The sequence below is a fragment of the Pollicipes pollicipes genome, unplaced genomic scaffold (genome assembly GCF_011947565.3).
Source record: "Pollicipes pollicipes isolate AB1234 unplaced genomic scaffold, Ppol_2.1 Scaffold_4881;HRSCAF=5763_pilon_pilon_pilon, whole genome shotgun sequence".
NCBI lineage: Eukaryota > Metazoa > Arthropoda > Thecostraca > Pollicipedomorpha > Pollicipedidae > Pollicipes > Pollicipes pollicipes.
Genome location: NW_023596576.1, coordinates 31,695,054 through 31,718,044, shown reverse-complemented (window position 1 = coordinate 31,718,044; position 22,991 = coordinate 31,695,054). Strand labels below are relative to the sequence as shown.

The window sequence follows — 22,991 nt, the reverse complement described above, 5'->3', positions numbered from 1 at the left end:
CGCGCGCCGCCAGCTGGTCGTCGTCTGCGACACCACCACTGTTCGGGCCGACGCATTCATCGCGTCGCTGGTTGATCACATGGTGCAGTATGGTGAGGTTCGCTCTGCACATCGGTACCGGCACGACCTGGGGTCGGTCGCGCGCCGCTGGTACCGCCCGCCGCGCGCGACCGACACCTCGCGCGAAGCGCCACCGACGAGGCGCGGAAGCGCCGCTCAGCCGGCTCGCTGCGGTGAGGTGGCCCCAGCTCCGGGACCTCGCGGAGAGCCGACGGAGGGCTCGGCGGCCTGCGGCTTGGCGGACGGGTCTCCTGATGCTCGCAGCGCCGATACCGTCCTGGGTGTGTTGGTCTCCGATAACAGCGATGTGTTGGCCAGCCTCAAGTCCAGCACTGTTGAGATCGCCGCCAGTGAGTCTGTCGCCAGCACACCCAGCGACAGAGAACTCCCCAGCAGTGAGTCTGTCACCAGCACACCCAGCGACAGAGAGCTCCCCAGCAGTGAGTGTGTCACCAGCACACCCAGTGACAGAGAGCTCCCCAGCAGTGAGTATGTCACCAGCGCACCCAGCGACATAGAGCTCCCCAGCGGTGAGTCTGTCACCAGCGCACCCAGCGACATAGAGCTCCCCAGCGGTGAGTCTGTCACCAACGCATCCAGTGACAGAGAGCTCCCCAGCAGTGAGTCTGTCACCAGCGCATCCAGTGACATAGAGCTCCCCAGCGATGAGTCTGTCACCAGCGCATCCAGTGACAGAGAGCTCCCCAGAAGTGAGTCTGTCACCAGCACACCCAGCGACGGAGAGCTCCCAGCAGTGAGTGTGTCGCCAGCGCACCCAGCGACAAAAAGCTCCCCATGAGTGAGTCTGTTACCAGCACACCCAGCGACAGAGAGCTCGCCAGCAGTGAGTCTGTCACCGTTAACCCCAGCAACAAAGATCTTCCAGGCAGTGAGTCGGTCAACAGTGCGACCAGCGAAAAAACGCTTTCGGTATTGAGTTTAACATCGGCACCCCCATCGACAGAAAGCTCCCCAACAGCGTGTTAGAGCCCTGGCGAACTAAAAAGACACAGGGCTCCCAAGCAGTGTGACAGCCGCCAGTGGTTTTAGCAATGGTGAACTCCCCACCTCGGCGTCAGTCACCAGTTCCTCGAACGACAGGGAGTTCTCATTCAGTGTGTCAGTTATCAGCACCCCCAGCCACAACGTGTTTCCTTTGCTTGTCAACCACCAGAACCCAGGCAACAGAGTAAGCCTCCAATCAGCGATGTCAGAACGCGTGCCGAAAGTTTTCATTGCAAATCGCGCCAAGAGTTGATGAACTACGTACACCTGCTCAGCAGCCTTGGCACAGAGCCAGAGGTTCCCATGTAGTCGGCGCTGTAACGTTGCTCATGAGTCTCAGCCGCGGTCCAAAGGCGAGGACATCGAGACGGCTGTCTGAGACGTTTCGATCCATGCTATGCTATCGGCGTAACGTGAACTTCCTTTAAAGTTGGGGGTTTTCGTCAATCGCCTGTCCCTGTTTTGTTCTCGAGCACATGTTTCACGTTTATGGCGACTCTGGTAGGGAGATATAGGCCATGTAAAGCGACTTCGTCGCAACCTGAATGTCTATAAGTGTGATGTGGCCTGACCAGCGAAGGAACCTGTAAAGAAATACATTTTTCACTTTATTTCTGGGAGATGGTGCAAGACATTACGGAGGTTATAATAGTGGCGTTTTTATTTTGGTCCAACTTGGTACATAAAACATTGGTACGTCCAACCCCGAAGTACATATTGGTTTTGTTGGGCAGCCACACAGAAAACACAATGAAAATAACTGTTCGGGAAATGCCAATCTAATTTCAAATGCTTAAATAGCGTCCAATGCTCAAATCATCGATTCGCAAGATTCGCCTCTGATAACAAAGACGTGATCTCAGGAAAACACGCCGTTGGTAAGCGTAAGGCCATCTTTTTCAATTCCGTCAAGAGCAGAAAGGTCAGGCCGCCCAGCGCCGCGTGGTTCGTGCCGTCACACTCGTTGGCGGGCCTCACAGACCGGTCAGCACGCTCGGCACACTGACATGAGTCTTCCATCCCTCACGGATGGTCTCTGCCGCGGCTCACGGCAGCCCATCTCTGCTCTCGACCGCCGGCGCACACGGCTGCCGGCGGGCGCGTGGCCTGCACTCGACGTGGCCGGCTTCAGGCCGGCGGTGCTGGTCGCGCGGCTCGATGTGCGAGACAAACACGACGCCATGCGAGACGCTCGTCAGTCCCCTCCCCCGACACGCCAGCGCCGTCCGGCCCGATCGCCAGATAGCCTTGCGAACGTCTGCACCATCTTTTCGGGAATTCGGTTCGGCTCGACCCTTCGGTCGTCAGATCGACAGCAGATAAGGTCATGGTCTGCCAGGACGTGCGCGTGTCTAACAAATCCCACGGCATAATGGCTTGTTTGCTTCAGCTGACTGCCCAGTCATCGGGCGGCCGTCACGTGATGCGGCATCGGACGGCGTGTGACGAACACCGGCCGAGGTCAATCAAGGTCTTTTGGCAGGCAAATAGATGGCAATACATACATACATGCATATATATATATATATATATATATATATACATATATATAACAAGCGTGTCAACCGTGAGAACGTGCAAAAGGAGAAGAAAAAACGTGCAACCATGCAAACGAACAAATGCTGCTGGGACGGACGTTGCAAGCAGGGTATACAAGGCTTCTGGCGCCAAACATCGGTGCAATGTCATGTAACTTTCACCGATAGTAGCCGGACAGATACGCACAGCACAACGGGTGCAGAAATGCGGCACAGGTAGCGCTGCCACGTCAGCAGAGCAACGCCGTAACCCAAACACCAGAAGCGCAACACGGTACTCCAAACACCGGCAGAGCAACACCGTACCCCAGACACCCAGAAAATCAACCTCAAAACTGCACAGGTAAATGTTCTGGTCAGAAGCCGAGTAACCTACCATCCCAGCCCGAAGGCCCCAGCAACTGCCACGTCGGCGATACGCGGGCAGGGACCCCCTGGTCGATGCGGAGGCCCTCAGAGGAATATGTATTATGCACCGGTCACCTTTCTGATGCCGCTGCCACTCTGACAGAAATATCTGGCGCGGGAAAAAGGCAGAGTCCCTCAGTGATGCAAAAAATCTCTTACAAGCGCATGGGGTGCCTTAATTGACATCGAGACCTATTCAGCTTGTCGGCCCCTGCTTAAAATGGTGCAGAGGGCCTCTCTTTCGAAAATGGGGCCTTCGATGAACCCAGAACATTTCCACAGTCTCACATTGGATGTTAACCCTTACATCGGCATTTCTCATCTCCTTGCATTGTCGAGTGAGTCCAGACCAACTCAACAGTGGGTCTGGCCCTGAAACATTCGGGCTCCAGTCCCCGCCTGTGTTCAGCAAATGTGCCCATGGCCAACTTGTGCTCGTTGCCGGCACAGGGTCCCCTGTTTGGCACTGTGGGCCCCTGAGCAGCACAGGGGCCGTGTAATATTCCCGGGGCCTGTACCAATGCAAGAAGCCTTCTGATTGGTATTTGCAGGTCTTAGCTTTGCCCCTGCATGTGAAAGAGCCATAGGGCTGCACCATAGGGCCCAAACAGGCACAAAACCAACGTTGTTATTCTTTTTTTGGGAACGAAAAGCATAACATTGACGCTACTGGCTAACTCAACGGGGCAGGTGCTCGTCCGATACATCTGCCCTGTTTACTGCAGGATAATGGGCGCAACATAGAATGCTGGTTAACTTTTCAATACAGCTGTTTCAACCTAGAGCATATCCGATTCCACGAGTATGGGGGAATCCCGAGTGGGTGGGAATCCTGGATCCGAGTTTTGCCTTACCTGACCAGTGTTAGAAGTCTGAAACTGGTCCGAAGAAAATACGACGTAAAAAACTATGACAAGCGCCGGGACTGATCTTCAAGCCATCTCGTTTCTAGTAGCCTTCCTCCCATCAGCCGTTTTGTTGCGTATCAGGGCGCGCCCCAACGACGTACGCCTCGCGACCGTCGACTGTCCCCAGTGATGCGTCCCGAGCGTCAGCACGGCTGGGCTGCACCGTCAGCACGTCCAGATCCTCAGAACGGCTGGGGCTGCGCCGTCAGCACGTCCAGATCATCAGCACGGCTGGGGCTGCACAATCAGCACGTCCAGATCGTCGACACGACTGGGGCTGTACAGTCAGCACATCAAGATCGTCGACACGGCTGGGGCTGCACAGTCAGCACATCCAGATCGTCAGCACGGCTATGGCTGCACCATCAGCACGTCCAGATGGTCGACACAGCTGGGGTTGCACCATCAGCACGTCCAAATGGTCGACACGGCTGGGGCTGCACAGTCAGTACATCCAGATCGTCAGCACGGCTATGGCTGCACCATCAGCACGTCCAGATGGTCGACACAGCTGGGGTTGCACCGTCACCACGTCCAGATGGTCGACACGGCTGGGGCTGCACAGTCAGTACATCCAGATCGTCAGCACGGCTATGGCTGCACCATCAGCACGTCCAGATGGTCGACACAGCTGGGGTTGCACCGTCACCACGTCCAGATGGTCGACACAGCTGGGGTTGCACCGTCACCACGTCCAGATGGTCGACACAGCTGGGGTTGCACCGTCACCACGTCCAGATGGTCGACACAGCTGGGGTTGCACCGTCACCACGTCCAGATGGTCGACACAGCTGGGGTTGCACCGTCACCACGTCCAGATGGTCGACACAGCTGGGGTTGCACCGTCACCACGTCCAGATGGTCGACACAGCTGGGGTTGCACCGTCACCACGTCCAGATGGTCGACACAGCTGGGGTTGCACCGCCACGCCGAGGAGTATTCAGCTGGCGTTGCATCACCGCTCGCGCCGCTCCTGGGATGCCTGTGCGTCCCGGGAATCCTTGGGAACCAGCCGCGCTCTCCCCGGTGCACAATGAAAGTAAGAGCTACGCCGCCAGTGTTCATTAGTAAAAGCTACGCCGCCAGTGTTCATTAGCAGGCATTCTCGCTAGCCGGAGGGGAGAGGAGGGGGGGGGGGGGGGGGGCGGGAATGTCCGGGACATTCTACGGTTCACGAGGTAGTGCGTTGTAATCTGTGACAAGAATGATAGAGCCAAGGTCTGAGCGTACGACAATCGTGTTCCCGACATTGTTTCACTGAATCCGTAGCCGGCAAATGGCGCCGACGTAGATCGCAGCGTTTTTTTAAGGCGACCTGTTGCGATCCGTTATTCGCTATCTTGGAAGCAAGTCGAGGCCTTAAGGACCACGCACCCAAATTTCAGAGGCGGCCGGTGGTGTGCTATTGCGATTGTTAACAACCAATATCGTGGACTTCGGTGCACAAATTTGGCGCTGTACTTCACGGGTTCGGCCCCAACAAAACGTTTCCCAACTAAATTTATATTTGACAACATAAAATGTGATTCTGACAGGTACGTTACAGCGCCACAGATGCAGGACGATGAAATGGTGATACTGTACTTTTTTACTTACTTTTAACAATTTGATGCTTTTTTCGTAGATTTTCTTCAGCCGATCTCGCTGCCGTTTTATGGACCTGAGTGACATCCCAATTCCGAGGGCCAGAGGATTTTGCCACATTTGACAGGACCAATGTCCTCCCAAACAACTAAGGGTAGCAGCAAACCTTGCATGATTGATGCCGTACAAAGTTTCACACTGAGTTTTTGGTAGCCAGTCTCTGAAATTGGCTCACGGCGTTCACAGGAAGCTCAACACACCATACGCGATTGCTTAGATATCAGACATCATCAAAGGCGCTTAGCTGCATACACGTCCACCAGCGATAGCTTTGCATCTATACAACATCAGGCGCACCAGTGCCATTCTGTTCCTTTGAAGCGTCCATACAACTGGCGTCAGTTGCTGGAGGATATGAAAACCCACTTCGCGTCGCTGAGGATCATAATAGCCCCATTCCGCCTCACCCAGGCTTTGAATGAATTAATCGTATGTCCGGCCGTCGGCTGTGACTGCGGGCCCTGCCAGGCCGAGGCGAGGCCACAATACAAATATCATCGGTGGCGACTCGAGCCGTCGGCTGTGACTGCGTGGCGCTGCCGGCCGAGGCGAGGCCACAATACAAATATCATCGGTGGCGACTCGAGCCGTCAGCTGCGGCTGCGGGCCCTGCCGGGCCGAGGCGAGGCCACAATGCAAATATCATCGGTGGCGACTCGAGCCGGCGGCTGCGGCTGCGGGCCCTGCCGGGCGAGGCCATGAGAAAGATATCATCAGTGGCGACCCGAACCGTCGGCTGCGGCTGCGGGGCCCTGTCGGGCCGGGGCGAGGCCACAATACAAATATCGTCGGTGGCGACTCGAGCCGTCGGCTGTGACTGCGGGCCCTGCCGGGCCGGGGCGAGGCCACGATACAGATATCATCGGTGGCGACCCGAACCGGCGGGCTGCGGCGTGGCCGGCGACGCGCTGCCCCCGGGGGATGGGGGAGATGGGGAGGGCCCGCTGGCGTCCCGGCCCGGCCCTGCCGCTACGCGCGGACGCGACCTTGGGACGGCTCGCTGCCGCGCCGGCGCCTGCTGACGGCGCCAGTGCTGATATGCGGGCTTTGTGCTGGGGGATTTGTGAAGCATGACAAGAGCGTCTCACCTTCCCTTTTATTCCGTACCTTACAAAGATGAAATGGCGCTTCGGCAGCAGTGTTTGCAAATATAGAAGAAATGTTTCGATTGTTTGCCGATAAGGGCTTGATAATATAATTCATATTTTGGACATACATCGTGTAAATTCCACATTCTTGAAGCAATCAGGACGAAAACAATCACAGCGTTTCAGTGCAACAGCCCCAACAAAAGTTGAACAACGAAGAGTTCTATCGATGTAATGTCACTGCTAAAAGCATTTCTTTACCTTAAAACACGTGCCAAGTAGCACGAACAGATGCCATGATAAACTTCACGCACAACAGCACACACAAAAACATCCGGTCATCGAAAACCGGTCACCGATTTCCGGTCATCAAAAGCATCATTCTATTGATTCAGAATATGGTCTACGTCCAGATGTCATGAGGGAATAACTGCATTGCCAAAAGGCCAACGGCTCAAATTACTGAGCAAGTTATTAATTAGAACGCGTTGATAAGCTTTAGAGGAAGGTCTCAATACATCACGAACGTCACAATCTCAGCATGCCTGGGAACAATAGGCGGCCGCGCAAACTGGGACCGTACAGCGGGCCCTGCCGAACGCATGTCATCATTCCCAGGACCGAGGCCGTGGTGGCTTTCTACACAAATGTCCCGCTGATCCCAAGATTGATGCTCTTATTTCCCTACCAAAAAGTGAAAGCTGTTTTGATGGTAAAGGACAATGATTAATAAGGACCCACCACGACCGGTGACCATGCTTCGCACACTGCGTTTAGTCAGTGGGAGACGCCTCTGTTATAAAAGGAGACTGAACGACTCAGCGGATGCAAGTGAAACGCCCAGATATGAGCTGGGCTTTTACATCTAATAGGTTGTGGTGCCATACGTTGACGCTGAGTCAGCTGGCTGGGCCGAAAAGGCCGCCGCCTGCAGCGTTAATATCATGTGTACAGGCATGCTAACGCACACCAACAAATCATGTTTAATACCATGCAACCGCACACCGACAAACAACCCCGCTGCCGGCCGCGCCCGGCTGTGTGCGCCGGGCCAGGCTTCTCCCGAAAGCTGCCGTGGTAACTACAATAGTCTTCAGCTCTGCCCGTCTGCCCCAAAATACACAGCAAGACGAAGTAAACTGTCTGTAAAAAATACGCACAATTCGTACCGAATCGCCCGAATAGTGTTAGCGCGTGGGCGCACGACCACGAGGTCAGGCCATCTCCAATGTTTTCTGATCCAGTTCTGATCCATCCATCCCTGATGATCATCATCAGATGATCATCCATCTGATGAGATCCATTGCATCTCATCTCCACCCTTTCCTCTCCATAACAACAGGTCGGTCGTGTGGAGTCGCCTCGGACAAGGCGTCAGCATCGCACTCCATTACTGTGAACCCTAGACTCCCTGGTTTTTTCGGGCTCTGATAGTGTTTACAAGATCAAAATTAGCGCCTCAAGGGCAACGAAGAGGCCCGCGCGGCTATCGTTAGTCATGCTGCACGTGACAAGGGCAAGTCATTAGGACCTATGTTTACGAAAGGTTTTACACGCCACGTTAACACCGACTTACTGCACTAGCATCTCACTATCGGGAAGCTATTACAGCCATACTGCGATCGTGGATACGACATAAAACGGTCTGAAACGTGGTGAAAACATTGATGCCGTTGACAAGGGTCATAATAGCATAAGTACTTTACTAACGTAAGACAGCATGGCGCACATGGCATTTCAGCATCATGAGTTCTTACGATGACAACAGCCGACTTACAATGTTGTAGGATATACCAGGGTTAAAAGATGCTGTCGAGTTACCTTTCAGTACCAGCACCGGTACCTTTAGCGATATGCTTACGAATCATTCCATAGAAATAGAGGGGGGGATTACAATGGTAGAATCGCAAAACGCAGTGTGGTAGAAATGCAATAATACGCAAAGTAACAAAACCACGAATCAGGGAAGATCACATCTAGCGGCGCGAATTCATGTGGTGCAATGCTCAAGCTACCATACAAGATCACTTAGGTACAGGCAACGATCAGTGCTTGCTTGACAACGTCGGCTAAACGTTACCTCCTGGCAGGGACGTAGCAAGGGGAAGGGCCAGGGGGCCATGCCTCCCTCCCCTCCTAGAGCTAAGAGGCTTACACTATGTGATTCTGATTATGGACGTCACTGGAATCTGATCTAAGTTCACAGGGTTTCGGAGAGCATTTGACATTACCTCCCTGCTTCTGAGAACAATTTTGGCTACGTGCCTGCCTTCGGGTATACTGAGGAGCAATTATTGCCGGTGTTGAAAACCCAATCTCATAACGCCGAAAAAAACAGCACCTCGGGATCCCCTTTGCTTATAAAAAGCATGAGTTTTCATCCATGCAAGGTTGGACAAAGCGAAGTGCCTTAATTTTTAACGAGAACCACACGGGACTGTGTTGGATGTGTGTTCTTCCTTCGGTTCGTTCCTCAGAGCTTGCTAGTGCTCCTGAAGGATGCCAACCAGTGTGGGACAACCTCCGTTTTATGGCAGATGTCGCACCTAGAGCATTTGTACGCCAGGCTCTTCACTAGAACGAATGCAAATTTAATATTCTATAGCATGCGCGCTACGCTGCGGCAAGTGCGGTGCCTGCTTCACTCAAGGCACTCCGTTAGCACTGACAGGTGTGCTGTGGTGTAATACATCAGGTGAAGGCTGTGTCATTCTTTACCTATCCTGGCTTGCTCGGGGTGGATGATATTGGCAGGTAGGGAACGGGCTTGTGAACCGAGCAGGCGCACCGCGCGGACATATTTGCATGCTCAGTTCATAAGTCTTATGCCACTTTTTTTCAAACACCGCATGTACAGCCAAACTTACAGCACTTATTTTGAGATACCGATAGAGTCTGCATGGCGTCCCAAATACAGTAAGCGTTTTTTTTGCCACTCAAATATAAAATAACAGGCTGATGTACAAATTACCTGGCAGAAAAAGCACTAATGGAATGTGGAGCCATAAAAGGCAATGGAGAATGTTGTACTTCACCCAAGATCCACTGTGTAGACATTCATTCCAAAAAATACAGACATATGTTTGCAGACGATTTTGCTCTCTGATCACTGAGCAATTGCATACTCTGTCGCCGGTAAAAAGGACTAAATTTCCCATCCTGATACCAGCGTTGCGCAACGTAGCCACAGTTCAGGAGCTATTTGGAGCCCCTGAATCCTGAATTTAGCAAACGTGTAAAGGTTGTTAGAGCTCAGTCAGCTTTGTCGTTGTTTAACACAGTTCAAGCATCAAAAGTGCCGAATTTTCCCTTAGAGTTACTGGAGCCCCGTCCTGAGCAACCCCCACCTGTGGTTACGCCCATGACTCCACGAAAAGGAGTTCGTTACAATTTTGACATAGACAATGGGCAGGGATAGAATTTTCGAGCAACCTTATAGCTTAATAAGCATACATAGTCATACTTCAATATGCCAGTCGGATGTCAGCGCCAATGGGAACGTGGCAGGTGGTGCTGGGTGGTTCGGGCCAAACAAGCTTGTTCACGGAAGAGTCACGATTCAGAACATTCTTTCCCTTTCATGCATATTCTGGTTATGGTTAGAAACTACTCAGCAAATCACGTTCACTTCTGACACATCTCCAATATTGATCCTCGCTTCCAGCGCGCTCCCACGCTCATGACAAGCAACACGAACACGCCCCAGAGCATGGCTGGACGGAAGCCCCCAAACTCGAGTGACCTTCAGCTCGTCGAAATATTCAGGGGAAGGGCGCTTCGTCTTATATCAATTCAAATTAGCCCATCGATCAGGCCCAGCCTTCGTCAGCTAGCGCGGTCTTGCCCCAAGGCGACCCCAGTTGTCTGTCATCACCGGCCGGCTGACGTCATAGCCAGCTCTGCTGCCCGCCCCCCCCCCCCCCCCCCCCCCCCAACCCAGTTTGTTGGGTGCGGCGCCGGGCGCGGTCTCGCGTTTTTTCATGGTACGATGTGGTCGCGCGGGATCAGAACGGAGCGCCGCAGAGCCCGGGCGCCGTTGCCCGAGGGGCTGGGAGCGGCTGTTTACCGGCCGAGAAATAACCGCCGGTAATGACACGGGCCGAGCGTGGGACGGTGTGGAGGCCGAGATGTCGGCTGCCGGGGCCGCCGGTGAAGCCGCTGCGGAGGCCGAGATGTCGGCTGCCGGGGCCGCCGGTGAAGCCGCTGCGGAGGCCGAGATGTCGGCTGTCGGGGCCGTCGGTGAAGCCGCTGCGGAGGCCGAGATGTCGGCTGCCGGAGCCGCTGGTGAAGCCGCTGCGGAGGCCGAGATGTCGGCTGCCGGGGCCGCCGGTGAAGCCACTGCCTGGACTGAACACGCTACGGCCAGTTGGGCGGGCACAACGCCGTCCGAATGCTACGTCAACGTCTGCAGACTAGCTAGGCTGGTAAAAACGCTGTCTAAGGATGAGGACGAAATTTCTGGGCTGAACATCGATGATCCAAGGCGATGGGCGACCCGTGACGAATACGGCGTGCTGCGGGACCGTGCGAGTGAGGGCTGACGCTGCTGTCGGAGGAGGGGGGGGGGGGGGGGGGAGCACCAATGTATGGCCACTTGTCAGTGAAAATGTAATCTCCTGAGCGGCGGGCCTTTTTCAAAGAACACGGCGGATGGACGCAAATCTGGGAAGAGGCAATAATTGTGTTCAGTTGTATTTTTCCAAATGCTTGTGTCGATGCGTGCAAGTTGTCAAATAACACAGATATTTGGAATGGGTAGGTTTATTAGTCTGAAAGACGGTAAAACCAATTATCTTATGCTAACCTTGTACTTCTGATAGACTGAAAGGCGATGTAAGTACCCATATAACGCTGAAAGCTTTCAAGCTAACTGGTACTACATAATGTGCATCAACAGCTGAAGACACACATCACTCACCCAAGTGCATTACCCTAGCCGAAAGGCCGTAGCATTTGCAATGCCTCGCCATCAGTTCATGGGTTCATCTCTTCCTGCGTCACACACCAGCACTACCTAAGACCAAGCATTACTGCGTTACTTTTTCGGAATGACGTCCGGAAATGGCGTACTATAGTTCAACATATATACCACATGTGCACCATGCGACATATAGCTATGTATGCATATCCATGTGAATATGTGCTATGAAGGGAGATATGCATATTTCACGAAGGGAATACCTGTTCGTATACTTATGTCCTCGCCTGGTGTGTTATTAATTTAACGCGGATACCTGCCACGTTACACAGCAGATACGCACGATAGTCCGAACCATTATTAATTTAACGTGAGTACCTGCCACATTACACAGCAGACATGCACGATAGTCCGAACCAATGCTCCATCCGTGATACTGGTAACTTGCCTCATTCCTTCCCTAAAACTATGTGCATATTTGCTACACGAAGGGCCTATTACCGTCCTGTCAAACTAGTGTTGTAGCTGTCGTGAAACGGTGGAACCCAACAAAACTACTTTCCAACCTAATCATTTCTAGAACAAGGGAGCATGCTAACACGCGTCCGGTGATGAACCAAGTGCCTCCAAATCTCCTCATCCAACCGCCTCGAACCTGTATATACCTGTTTTAGGCAAAAGGTCACTGATATTCTCTTTAGGTCGGCGGCCTTGTTTGACCTTTAAAATGTCATGGTGACCAAGAAGCCACGAGATTGTTTTAATTTTTGAATTTGCATAAGCGTTAAGAATTACGCTAGACGGCATGTTCCTAAAACAAAATGTTGACATATGTCATTTCAGGTCAGTGACCTGTTCTGACCTGAAGCACGCGTTCGGGTGGGGGTGGGGATGAATTTAACCCCCGAAGGTTTTCCGGAATGATTTCCAAACAGCGCGGCGCAGCAGCGCCGAATTTTTCATAGTTGTAAACGATTGAACAGCAAATGTTTTGATATGAATAGCTGAGGTGAACCTGTAAGGTTCCTGACCTACAGCAGATCGAAATCAGGCCATTAATTTAGTGAGGACAGTTTCTAGAGAGTCGTACAACCGGATGCAACAACGGAGTGTTAGACAAAGCCATGCATCTTTGAGATAGTTTCTTGGTCAACACGACACTTCAATGAACAAGTTATTTTGGCCTAGGATCAGGTTTGTGGGTCAAACCAAGGTCAAATTGAACCTGTGTTTACTTTAGAGTTTGCTGTTTGGAGAAGCTTTTGGTGCTCATTTTGAATTTATTGATAATAGAAACTGCATGACACATATTCCATGGACTTCTTAAAGGTCAGAATAGGTCAGTGATCTAAAATAACCCAGGTCGATATTTCTTTTCTAGTATCATACCGCCTAGCGTAATCCTTGACACTTATTCAAATGCAAAATTCTCAACAGTCCTTATGATATTGGTCACCACGATCTTCTGAAGTTCAAATAAGATCGCTGACGTAAAATGAGCACCAGGATCTTTTGCCTAGAACAGTTATCTAGGTTCATGATGGTTGCACGAGAAGGTCTGGAGGCACTTCGGGCACCAATCCGGAGTTTGACCTTGTTTGACCCCATTTGACGCAAAGATCATAATCTAGGAACCTCAAATTTTGACACAAGTGAGTTTACGCACAGGCCAATACACCCGGTGAACTTGGTGTTTCTAGCTTTCCTAGTTTCTGAAATCTTAGAGGGTTCAAATTGACCCCCACCCGAGCGAATGGTGTTCAACCGGCACCCGGGCGCGAGTTAAGAAGTCCATAGGAGATTATTTGCGGTCCATGTTATCAAGAAGCTCAAAATGGGTATCATAACAATCCTGTAGAGCAAGTTCTCCAGTAAACGCAGGTTGGTTTTAGCCTCAGTCATACCTTCATACCTGACCCAAGATGAGTGGAACTTGTAACCCTAAATTCGGCTATTGCTTTGTTTAACAAACTATCACAGAGATGCTGGTTTCGTCTAGCCCTCCGCCGTCGCATCAGATTAAACGACTCCCTCAGGGGCAGATCTAGCCTGGAGATTGGGGAGGGGGAGGGGGGGGGCAGCCGTTCGTCGCCAGCTGGCTGGTGTGGGATCCGAGGTCCAGTGCACTTACCAAACACGATGTTTGCGCCGAGTATGACTAAGCCGCGTCAACATGCGCTTTTATATTCAAATCGCTGCCAACTTTTCTTCATGAAGTTTTTTTCCGAAACGGAAAAAAATGTTTGATACCGCACTATCAAAGTCAAAACAGACGGTAAGTGGACAAAACTTTTATGAAGTTCTGGGAATGTTTGGGGGCCAAAACATACTCTCAGAGTTTTTTTTTGGGGGGGGGGGCCCATGGCCCCGTGCCCCCCCCTCGGGATCTGCCTATGGACTTCCTAGACAATGCCTTTGTTGATGGCACGGCCTGACTTTGACCTGCCATAGGTTAGCTTCCTTACAAGATACATTTAATTTGCATGCAAAAAATCCTACATTTAATGGCCTACGGCTGCGCAAAGGTTGGCGAGGCCAGGCTTCTTCTTTCACTAATAATTCCGAAAAGAACCTTCGGGGCGGGGGGGGGGGGGGGCAATGTGAGCCTCCCACCGAGCGCTTGTTCATAGATGTATTAGCTTTGTGGCCCGCAGTTGGGACCCATGTATCCTTCCATAGCTCCCATCCCTCGCTGTGCTGCCCTGTCGTGCGGTCGCAGGGGTCGGCCGGTCTAGCTGGAAAACAACCTTGTGCATATGCCTTACACCGAACCAGAACCCTGCCATCACCTGTCACAGCATCTGATTCATAGGAACAAACCGATTGTCATGAGTTAACATAACCGCAAACGTTTGGAAAAAACACTGAGATATGCTCCACATCATACAAATAATCTGGTAGCAATCGGCCTTTCGTTCAAAATCTTGTCCGCCAAACTTAGTCAAAACTATGCAAGAACTGTGATATGCTCCGCAAAGAACCTTTTTCATTTTGAGATTCACTGTGTGGACTGCTTCCATTTCTCGCTTAGAACATCGTTCGCGCAAATGGCAAGGCACACCCATCGGTGCAGGTAATGCATAACAGCATCAGCGGTCTTCGTAACATAGTAAAACATGCCTACTCTTCTTTGGTCCGAAGGCGTGCTCTCTCAGCCTAAGCGTTTGGGGGAGCAGCTGCCCCTCTGCCACCCTGCCTGTTCCTACACCTTTGGTTGAAAAAGCACGGGGTTGTCACTACGGAAGATTAGGTTTGCATCTTTTCCGTAGCATTTGTTACACAGGCGCGGCTTGGTCGGGGTCACTTGGGGCCGCACTTAGGGTCGCAATCCTCCCTTTTCACAACAGTCTCTAGCAAAACGTTGAAAAAGGCGTCATGATTTCTCCTGAGCTCCGCCCGCCGCTCGCCCCTCCCCCCCCCCCCCTCACCGTCCTGTGCAGCCAGAAAGCCCTGGCTGCGCTATTGGTGTCATGTGTTGCCCTAAAAAGCTTGCATTGAAGTGACAACGGAGGCTTAGTGGAGTCCAGGAGCCAGCACCTAGAGTCAAAAGCAAATCTGCTCCCGGCCTAACCTGTCGCTGGTCACGGCACTCCAGTGGGGCTTACCTGACGTCAGCTGTCGGTCCCGACACGGGCGTCCTGAGGCCAGACCTGGTCACCCCCGGCCGAGTGACCCACACCACCGAGAACTCCGGTGCACCTGTGGTCAGTTCTCTGAGCTGTCTACAGGCCTGTGGTCAGTCCTCTGAACCGGCCGGAGGCATGTGGTCACTCCTCTGAACCGGCCGGAGGCCTGTGGTCTGTCCTCGGTGGCAGCAGGTGTCCGTCGTTCACCGGTTCAGTCGTGTGGGACGACTATCGTACGCGCCTCAGCCCATGGACGTTCTCCGTCAGAGCCGCCATCCCACGACAGCGCGCGTCACGCAAGGTCCATTCAGCCGCTGCACTTGCGCTAAGCCGACCCGCAGTTTACACCAGCCTCCGATCAAAGCCGACCCGCAGTTTACACCAGCCTCCGATCAAAGACGCCGCTTGACTCCCGCCATACTGATCCCCAGGCCGTGGCGCCCCATCACGTACGGGGAGCGGTGGCCGGCTAGCCCACCTCTGGCGGCCAGCTCAGAAACTACTGGGCGCCGCCGGCAAGGCAGCCTAGAGCTCGCCACGCGCGGGCTGTCCGTCTATTGTCCGTGACGTTCCTCTGCGCGCAATGGTCGGCAGCATCAACACGAGATATCGATATTTGCACACCTGTTTGCACACATGCATATTTGCTCACACGGGGCGTGGGGATTGCGACAGGAGGTCAAACCCTTGGCCGAGTTGTCATTGTCTGTCTCAATGGTTCGTGCGTCCGTGGGTGGGCGGAACGCAGCAGAGGGCGACCCATAAAGGAAGCACAGTTGAAAGGCATGGTTGAAATTAACCACATACAAGCAGATTTTGGCCGCAATTTAGTCACAAATTTACATATGTAGCACGTTGCGCCTGATTTTAGTTTGGAGACGGCATACGGAGTAAGTGTAGAGCAGTGTACACGTGCATTTTACCACCTCGCTTCGGTGTAACGTTTGTGCATCACTGCCATATGCAGCAGCATTCAGTTTTTCATAATGATTATACAACAGCGGCGCCACTTTTTGGCGGGGCGTAAACCAATGGATTATAAAGGATAGTTTGGCTCACCCTAGCGCTTAAGACGAATGTTCCACATTTGAAAATATTAAGGCAAGCATCAGATATGATGAAATAAACTCACGTAACTATTGGTCTGCATTGAAGTTTCCAACACTGCTCGAGAGAACATTTCACTACTTCGCAAATATGCCGCTCAATACGTTATCGTCTAATTACGTCATGGAACGTCTTTACAGCGTCAGAGTCGCCACCACACTGGCCGTGTCAGAATTGCCATGCCGTAGCGGACGAGCTGACCCATTTGTAGTATTTCAGCATGCCGAAAGGAAGCGGCGCTTTGCTGGAGCGTGTTTGCGAAACTGAATGCAGTTACGCGCAAGTGTTTTGGCTCTTTCTGGTAATGTTCTTGCATAACTGCTTTTGATTTTTGTTGTTTTCTTGCATTTACATACTCGTTTACGGTGCTTCTCTAAGTTATTCGATTCTCGGCCTTATCTCCGTCGTAACTCGTACCACTGCCAAATTACTGTAGCACAAATAGCAAATTGTGTTCAAAACTTGCCCTGAACGTATGAAATTAATTGAGCGTCAAATGAAGTCTTTTGATACCAGAAATCATGCTGACGTGCGCCAGACACAAAAAAACTCGATGGTAACATTCTTTTCGGCCTTGGGCACTACATAGCCAATGCAGTACTTGGGTCACATTTCTTTAGCGTTATGCATACCTCGGTGACCATGAAATAGTCAGCACGAAATAATCAACACAAGTTCGCGGGTAGCAGCCTCAAAACCCAGAGGGTGTTAATTCTCTAAAAGAGCAGAGCTGTGAACTGCAATGAGTCATCTTCAAAATGGCTAGCGGGGTTCAAAACCCGTTCAAATGCAGAACTTTCCCTTTAATGACGCATAAATTTAAACAATTCTAGCATTTTACTGATGTGATATATATATATATATATATATATATATATATATATATATATATATGCATTTTGTCTGGTGTTACTCAAAACTTGCTGGTTTTGGCTCCCGACTCACACGCAGAGTTGGCATCAATCCCAGGACCATGTTAGTCAAACTCACACGCACCGGGCGCAGGGCGGGGCGACCTCGCCGCCGTCAATGTGTGGGCAGGCTGCAGGCAACATGTGGTGTTCAATCCCACCACAGATAACCAGATAACCGGCAACGGATAACTGAATGTCAAAGGATATTCAGTTATCACTGAATCATTATATATATATATATATATATATATATATATATATACGTATTTCTGCATCCGCGTCTCAAGCCACGATAGCAGGAAAGCAGAGCTTGCAGTTTTACTTAAAGAAAATTTCATGGCGCAAACAATTCGGCATTGGCGCGTGCCGATATGTTTTTTCATAGGTCCTGGAAGTACCGATTCCTACCAATAGCGCTGAAGGGCATCAGTAATGACGCCTTCGTTCCTGCTCCCGCAGCCCTCACCGCCAGTCCTCAGTCAGCCCCCCCCCCCCCAACGCTGCAAGCCAGGACCCTGGTCCGTTGCCAGTCCCCTCTCATCTCCGAGCCTGGAACCCTGTCCGCTGGCAGTCCCTCCCGCTCTGAGCCGGGACCCGATCCAATGTCAGCCCCATCTCCGCCTTGAGCCGGGACCCCAGTCCGTCTCCAGTCCCCCTCCGGGCTCCGAACCGGGACCCCGGTCCACCGTCAGCCCCATCCCCACTTCGAGCCGAGACCCCGGTCCGCTGGCAGCGCGTGGGGACACACGCACCGGGCGCAGGGCGGGGCGACCTTGCCGCCGTCAATGTGTGGGCAGACTGCAGGCAACATGTGGGCAGACGCCGCCGTCGGCTCAGCGCAGGCAGCTCGGCGGTAACGGCAGACAGGTCCCCGTGACGGCTGGATTGTGGGGTCGCTTCAGCCAGCTGCATACCACCCTTGAACTCTGAGCCAAAGGAGTGTGAGCCAGTTACATGGGCGACTGCGCTCAGGCGGCCCCAGTTCATCGGTACAGAACCTGAGGGCTTCGGTAAAGTTCGGCAGCAGTTCCTGCAGGAAGGTCAAACCTTGCTAAACTCAAACCTTTGAGCTGCTCCTATTTCGCCATGAAGCAGCCGCGAGGGATCCACGAGAGTACCACGGTTGTGCATTGCAGCAGCAGGGACAGCTTGATGGATTGATGCCAACCTGCGGTAAGGCCGCCGGGATCCACGGGACATATAATGTGAAAACCTCAAAGGTAGTCTGAACTGAGATCCTTCCTAAATTCCACCTTAACCACTAATGCATCTGCTGCACAATCCTACACTGCTTCCAAATTTATTTTTTCTTCGGCCAATTTGCAGGACAGCTAGAAGCCACAAGACGCCAACAGAAATCTTTACAGGTGGAATCTTGCATAGATAGTGTTATCACAAAGGTTTGTCCCATGGTTTTGTTTCCTTATACAGGCGGAATGGATCAGTTCCAAATGCCGTACTGTTTCAGGTAAGGACCATGTTAGTTTGCTTTACCAGTACTGTTCCAACCGGCATTCTGCTCCTACCGGGATCTTACTTTGTATTCACCAGATGACGTCGATAACTGGTCATATTTTCAGCTTAGTCATACGGTGCAAATCACCTACTCTTTGCTGCGTGCAATTTTCAGGCTTCTTATCACTTATTATCAAAGCAATCCAATCACGCATAATGAGTAGACCCTCGAAGCTGTGCAAACTTGAGCTGTGCATAGAGTTTCCTTGCGTAATGCACCCGTCATTATAAGAGCAAGGTCCCGCTGCCTCCAGACATGCCTGCCCTACATTTTTCCTGTGCGAGCTGGGATAGGCCCGCGCTGAACCACGTCGGGAGTCACTGCGATTTAAATTTACTACTCCGATAACAAGATCATAATTTGCACACAAAATAACCACCATATCAGCACAGTCGGGCAGCAGAGACTGTAATAGGCGTGTGGCTCATGTCTCACCTTGCCAATGCGGCGAACGGCAGCGAGAATCGGCCATAAGCTGGGCGCCGGGTGTTCAATCCCACCACAGGTGCAGAGCGCCGGCCTCAGCGAACCATTCTGCGACGCCCGCGGCTGACGTACGTGGCCGCCGTCGCACGGTACTGCTCAGCCTCGTGTTATCTCTTGAGGCACGGTACTGCTCAGCCTCGTGTTATCTCTTGAGGCACGGTACTGCTCAGCCTCGTGTTATCTCTTGAGGCACGGTACTGCTCAGCCTCGTGTTATCTCTTGAGGCACGGTACTGCTCAGCCTCGTGTTATCTCTTGAGGCACGGTACTGCTCAGCCTCGTGTTATCTCTTGAGGCACGGTACTGCTCAGCCTCGTGTTATCTCTTGAGGCACGGTACTGCTCAGCCTCGTGTTATCTCTTGAGGTACGGTACTGCCCAGCCTCGTGTTATCTCTTGAGACACGGTACTGCTCAGCCTCGTGTTATCTCTTGAGGCACGGTACTGCCCAGCCTCGTGTTATCTCTTGAGACACGGTACTGCTCAGCCTCGTGTTATCTCTTGAGGCACGGTGCTGCCCAGCCTCGTGCTATCTCTTGAGGCACGGTGCTGCCCAGCCTCTTACTATCTCCTACGGAACGGTGTTGCCCTGCCTCTTACCACCTGTCCTCTTACGACACGGTACTGCTCAGCCTCGTGTTATTTCTTGAGGCACGGTACTGCCCAGCCTCGTGTTATCTCTTGAGGCACGGTACTGCCCAGCCTCGTGTTATCTCTTGAGACACGGTACTGCCCAGCCTCGTGTTATCTCTTGAGACACGGTACTGCCCAGCCTCGTGTTATCTCTTGAGGCACGGTGCTGCCCAGCCTCGTGTTATCTCTTGAGGCACGGTGCTGCCCAGCCTCTTGCTATCTCCTACGGCGCGGTGTTGCCCTGCCTCTTACCACCTGTCCTCTTACGACACGGTACTGCTCAGCCTCGTGTTATTTCTTGAGGCACGGTACTGCCCAGCCTCGTGTTATCTCTTGAGGCACGGTACTGCCCAGCCTCGTGTTATCTCTTGAGACACGGTACTGCCCAGCCTCGTGTTATCTCATGAGACACGGTACTGCCCAGCCTCGTGTTATCTCTTGAGGCACGGTGCTGCCCAGCCTCGTGTTATCCCTTGAGGCACGGTACTGCCCAGCCTCGTGTTATCTCTTGAAGCACGGTGCTGCCCAGCCTCTTACTATCTCCTACGGCGCGGTGTTGCCCTGCCTCTTACCACCTGTCCTCTTACGACACGGTAGTGCCCAGTCTCTTGTTACCTCCTTGCGCATGGTGCTGCCCAGTTTCTTACTACCTGTTACGGCACGGTACCGCTCAGCACGGCGTGCGACGGATTCCAGCTGAGCGATGGGTGTGCAGAACGGACTGTTCTGTCCGGGGCCAGGGCACGGTGACCCGAGTCGGGGCAGGGAGAGACGCAGCGGTGTCGGCGACTGGTCACTCGGAAGGGGGCGGGTGCGGGAGTGGGTCGGGACGGCCGCGGCGGCCCGTCACACACCTCAGGCGACGTGTGCACGTTCTCACGCAGCAGAAAGGGGCGCGGTCGTGGTCGGCACCAGCGGGCCGGCTGACGACAGGGCGGGCTGCCACCCTGCGCAGCGGCGCCAGGGGGCGGGCTGATGACAGGGCGGGCTGCCACCCTGCGCAGCGGCGCCAGGGGGCCGGCTGAAGACAGGGCGGGCGCCACCCTGCGCAGCGGCGCCAGGGGGCCGGCTGACGGCAGGGCGGGCTGCCACCCTGCGCAGCGGCGCCAGGGGGCCGGCTGACGACAGGGCGGGCTGCCACCCTGCGCAGCGGCGCCAGGGGGCCGGCTGACGACAGGGCGGGCGCCACCCTGCTCACCGGCGGCCATGTGCGGCGCCGATCCTTGAAGTCGATGATCAGATCTGCAGACGCATGGTGTCCTTTTCACCACTTAAAGACGTTTTCATGAGCGTCCCAGCACCCAGGAGCATTCAGCATGTTTGTTTTTTTTGGTCCGGGTTTTGCACCCTCACTCATTTATACACTCAGCTTCCCATTTTAACATTGTGATTTTAGAGATGGTTGCGATCTATCCATGTGCTTCATTCGGTATTTGTCCGTGATTAGCTGTCATTGCCAGCTTTTCACTTCGTTCATGTTTGGAGGCTGCTGTCGCGAACACCAGCAGCGTGTAATGCTTCGATGTTTGATCTAAATTTAGCTTTTATATAGGGAATTCTTTATTTAGCTTTTATATAGGGAATTTTTCGTATAACTACATACGTATGCATGCGTGCAAAACGCAATCACAAAGCACGCCAATGCCTACAATACAGCCCGCGTCAGATACGCAGCAAACGCTAAGCTACGCGCAGTCGCGAAGGCGCTTACCAGCCGCGGCCACCGCTGCATGGCCACCCGCGTCATGCGACGCTCGCAGGTCACCGTAACACGCAGGTACAGCCACCAGTGTAATTGCAAACTGATGAGGCAGTAGTACTAGCCTTATTCCTCGGAGAAGAAAAACCAGGAGAGTAGAGATACAGGCTGAAGCCCACTCCACGAATGGGGCACACACAGAAGTCCACCCCGGCTGACACCAAACCGGTTGGGTGAGGGCGAGCGGGCGCTGACTCGCCCAGACACCGCAGGCTGAGAGGCAGGTGTTCAAGATTATGCCGGATGACGAACTCGTCTGCCACGCCGCGGAAACCGCTCCGAGCGCCGAATAAACCCATCGGCGCGGTTCGTCGCGGCCACAGCATTCGTCACAGGCGGTGGGGAGGAATGTGGCGCAGCTCCGCCGCACCGAACGCCGCCGGCGGCGCGGCCGCCCGCCGCGAACGAAAGTGAATGTACCGCTGGAATTGGCCGCCGGGGCTGCAGCGTCGACTGCCGCCACCCCGCCTGCTCACTGGACACGCAGACGGGCGCCGCCACCCCTCTGCCTTCTGGACGTAAGCGGACCGAGGCCACCCCGCCTGTTCACTGAACAAACGGAGGCAGACGCCACCCCGCTTGCCCACCGGGCACACGCAGACGGAGTCACCCCGTTTGTCCACCGGGTACACGCAGACAGACGCCACCCCGCTTGTCCACCGAGCACACGCAGACAGACGCCACCCCGCCTGTCCAGCGGGCACACGCAGACAGACGCCACCCCGCTTGTCCACCGAGCACACGCAGACAGACGCCACCCCGCCTGTCCAGCGGGCAAACGCAGACGGCGCCACCCCGCTTGTCCACCGAGCACACGCAGACAGACGCCACCCCGCCTGTCCAGCGGGCAAACGCAGACAGACGCCACCCCGCCTGTCCAGCGGGCAGACGCAGACGGCGCCACCCCGCGCGGAGGCGGGAGATCGTAACGAAGCGCTGAAAGGGCGCTCAGACTCATTGGATGTGAGATTTGCGTGAAAAACCATTCAAGGAAATTTTGAAACCTAGCCAAGGATGGGACAAAGGAGAGCACATCCCCTGAGCTTGGAAGTTTGCATTCGGCACCGGGCGATTTCGCAGGAATTAGGTCCAAATTCGCAGGTTTTTGGAAGAAATTCTGAAGAAAAGGTCCTGAAGATTTGGCGGGGGTTGTGTCGTTCCATTTTCGCGGAACGCTGTAAGATCTTTAAGAGGTCACAAATGTCTCCAAGCAGTCGGGCACGGGTTTTTAAGCCGCACCACACGAAAACATAGAACCTGGAGAGTGCTCTGTTTTAAATTCATTCTATTGCAACGTATTACTCATTTAACCCGAAAGGGCCCGTTTTGATTCACTTCTTCCTCATTTTGGAGCTCGCAAAATTCTTATTCCGGGTCGTGAA

The 22,991-nt window shown here is 53.3% G+C and overlaps 1 long non-coding RNA gene across 1 annotated transcript in view; it reads right to left on the bottom strand.

Moving 5' to 3' along the window:
• LOC119101448 (uncharacterized) overlaps window positions 1-15,577 on the bottom strand; it is an 83,044-nt gene extending 67,467 nt beyond the window's left edge. The window contains exon 1 of the long non-coding RNA XR_005094563.1: window positions 15,176-15,577. This is a non-coding gene — a long non-coding RNA (uncharacterized LOC119101448). The remainder of the gene's footprint in view (window positions 1-15,175) is intronic.
• Between the last annotated feature and the right edge of the window lie 7,414 nt (window positions 15,578-22,991).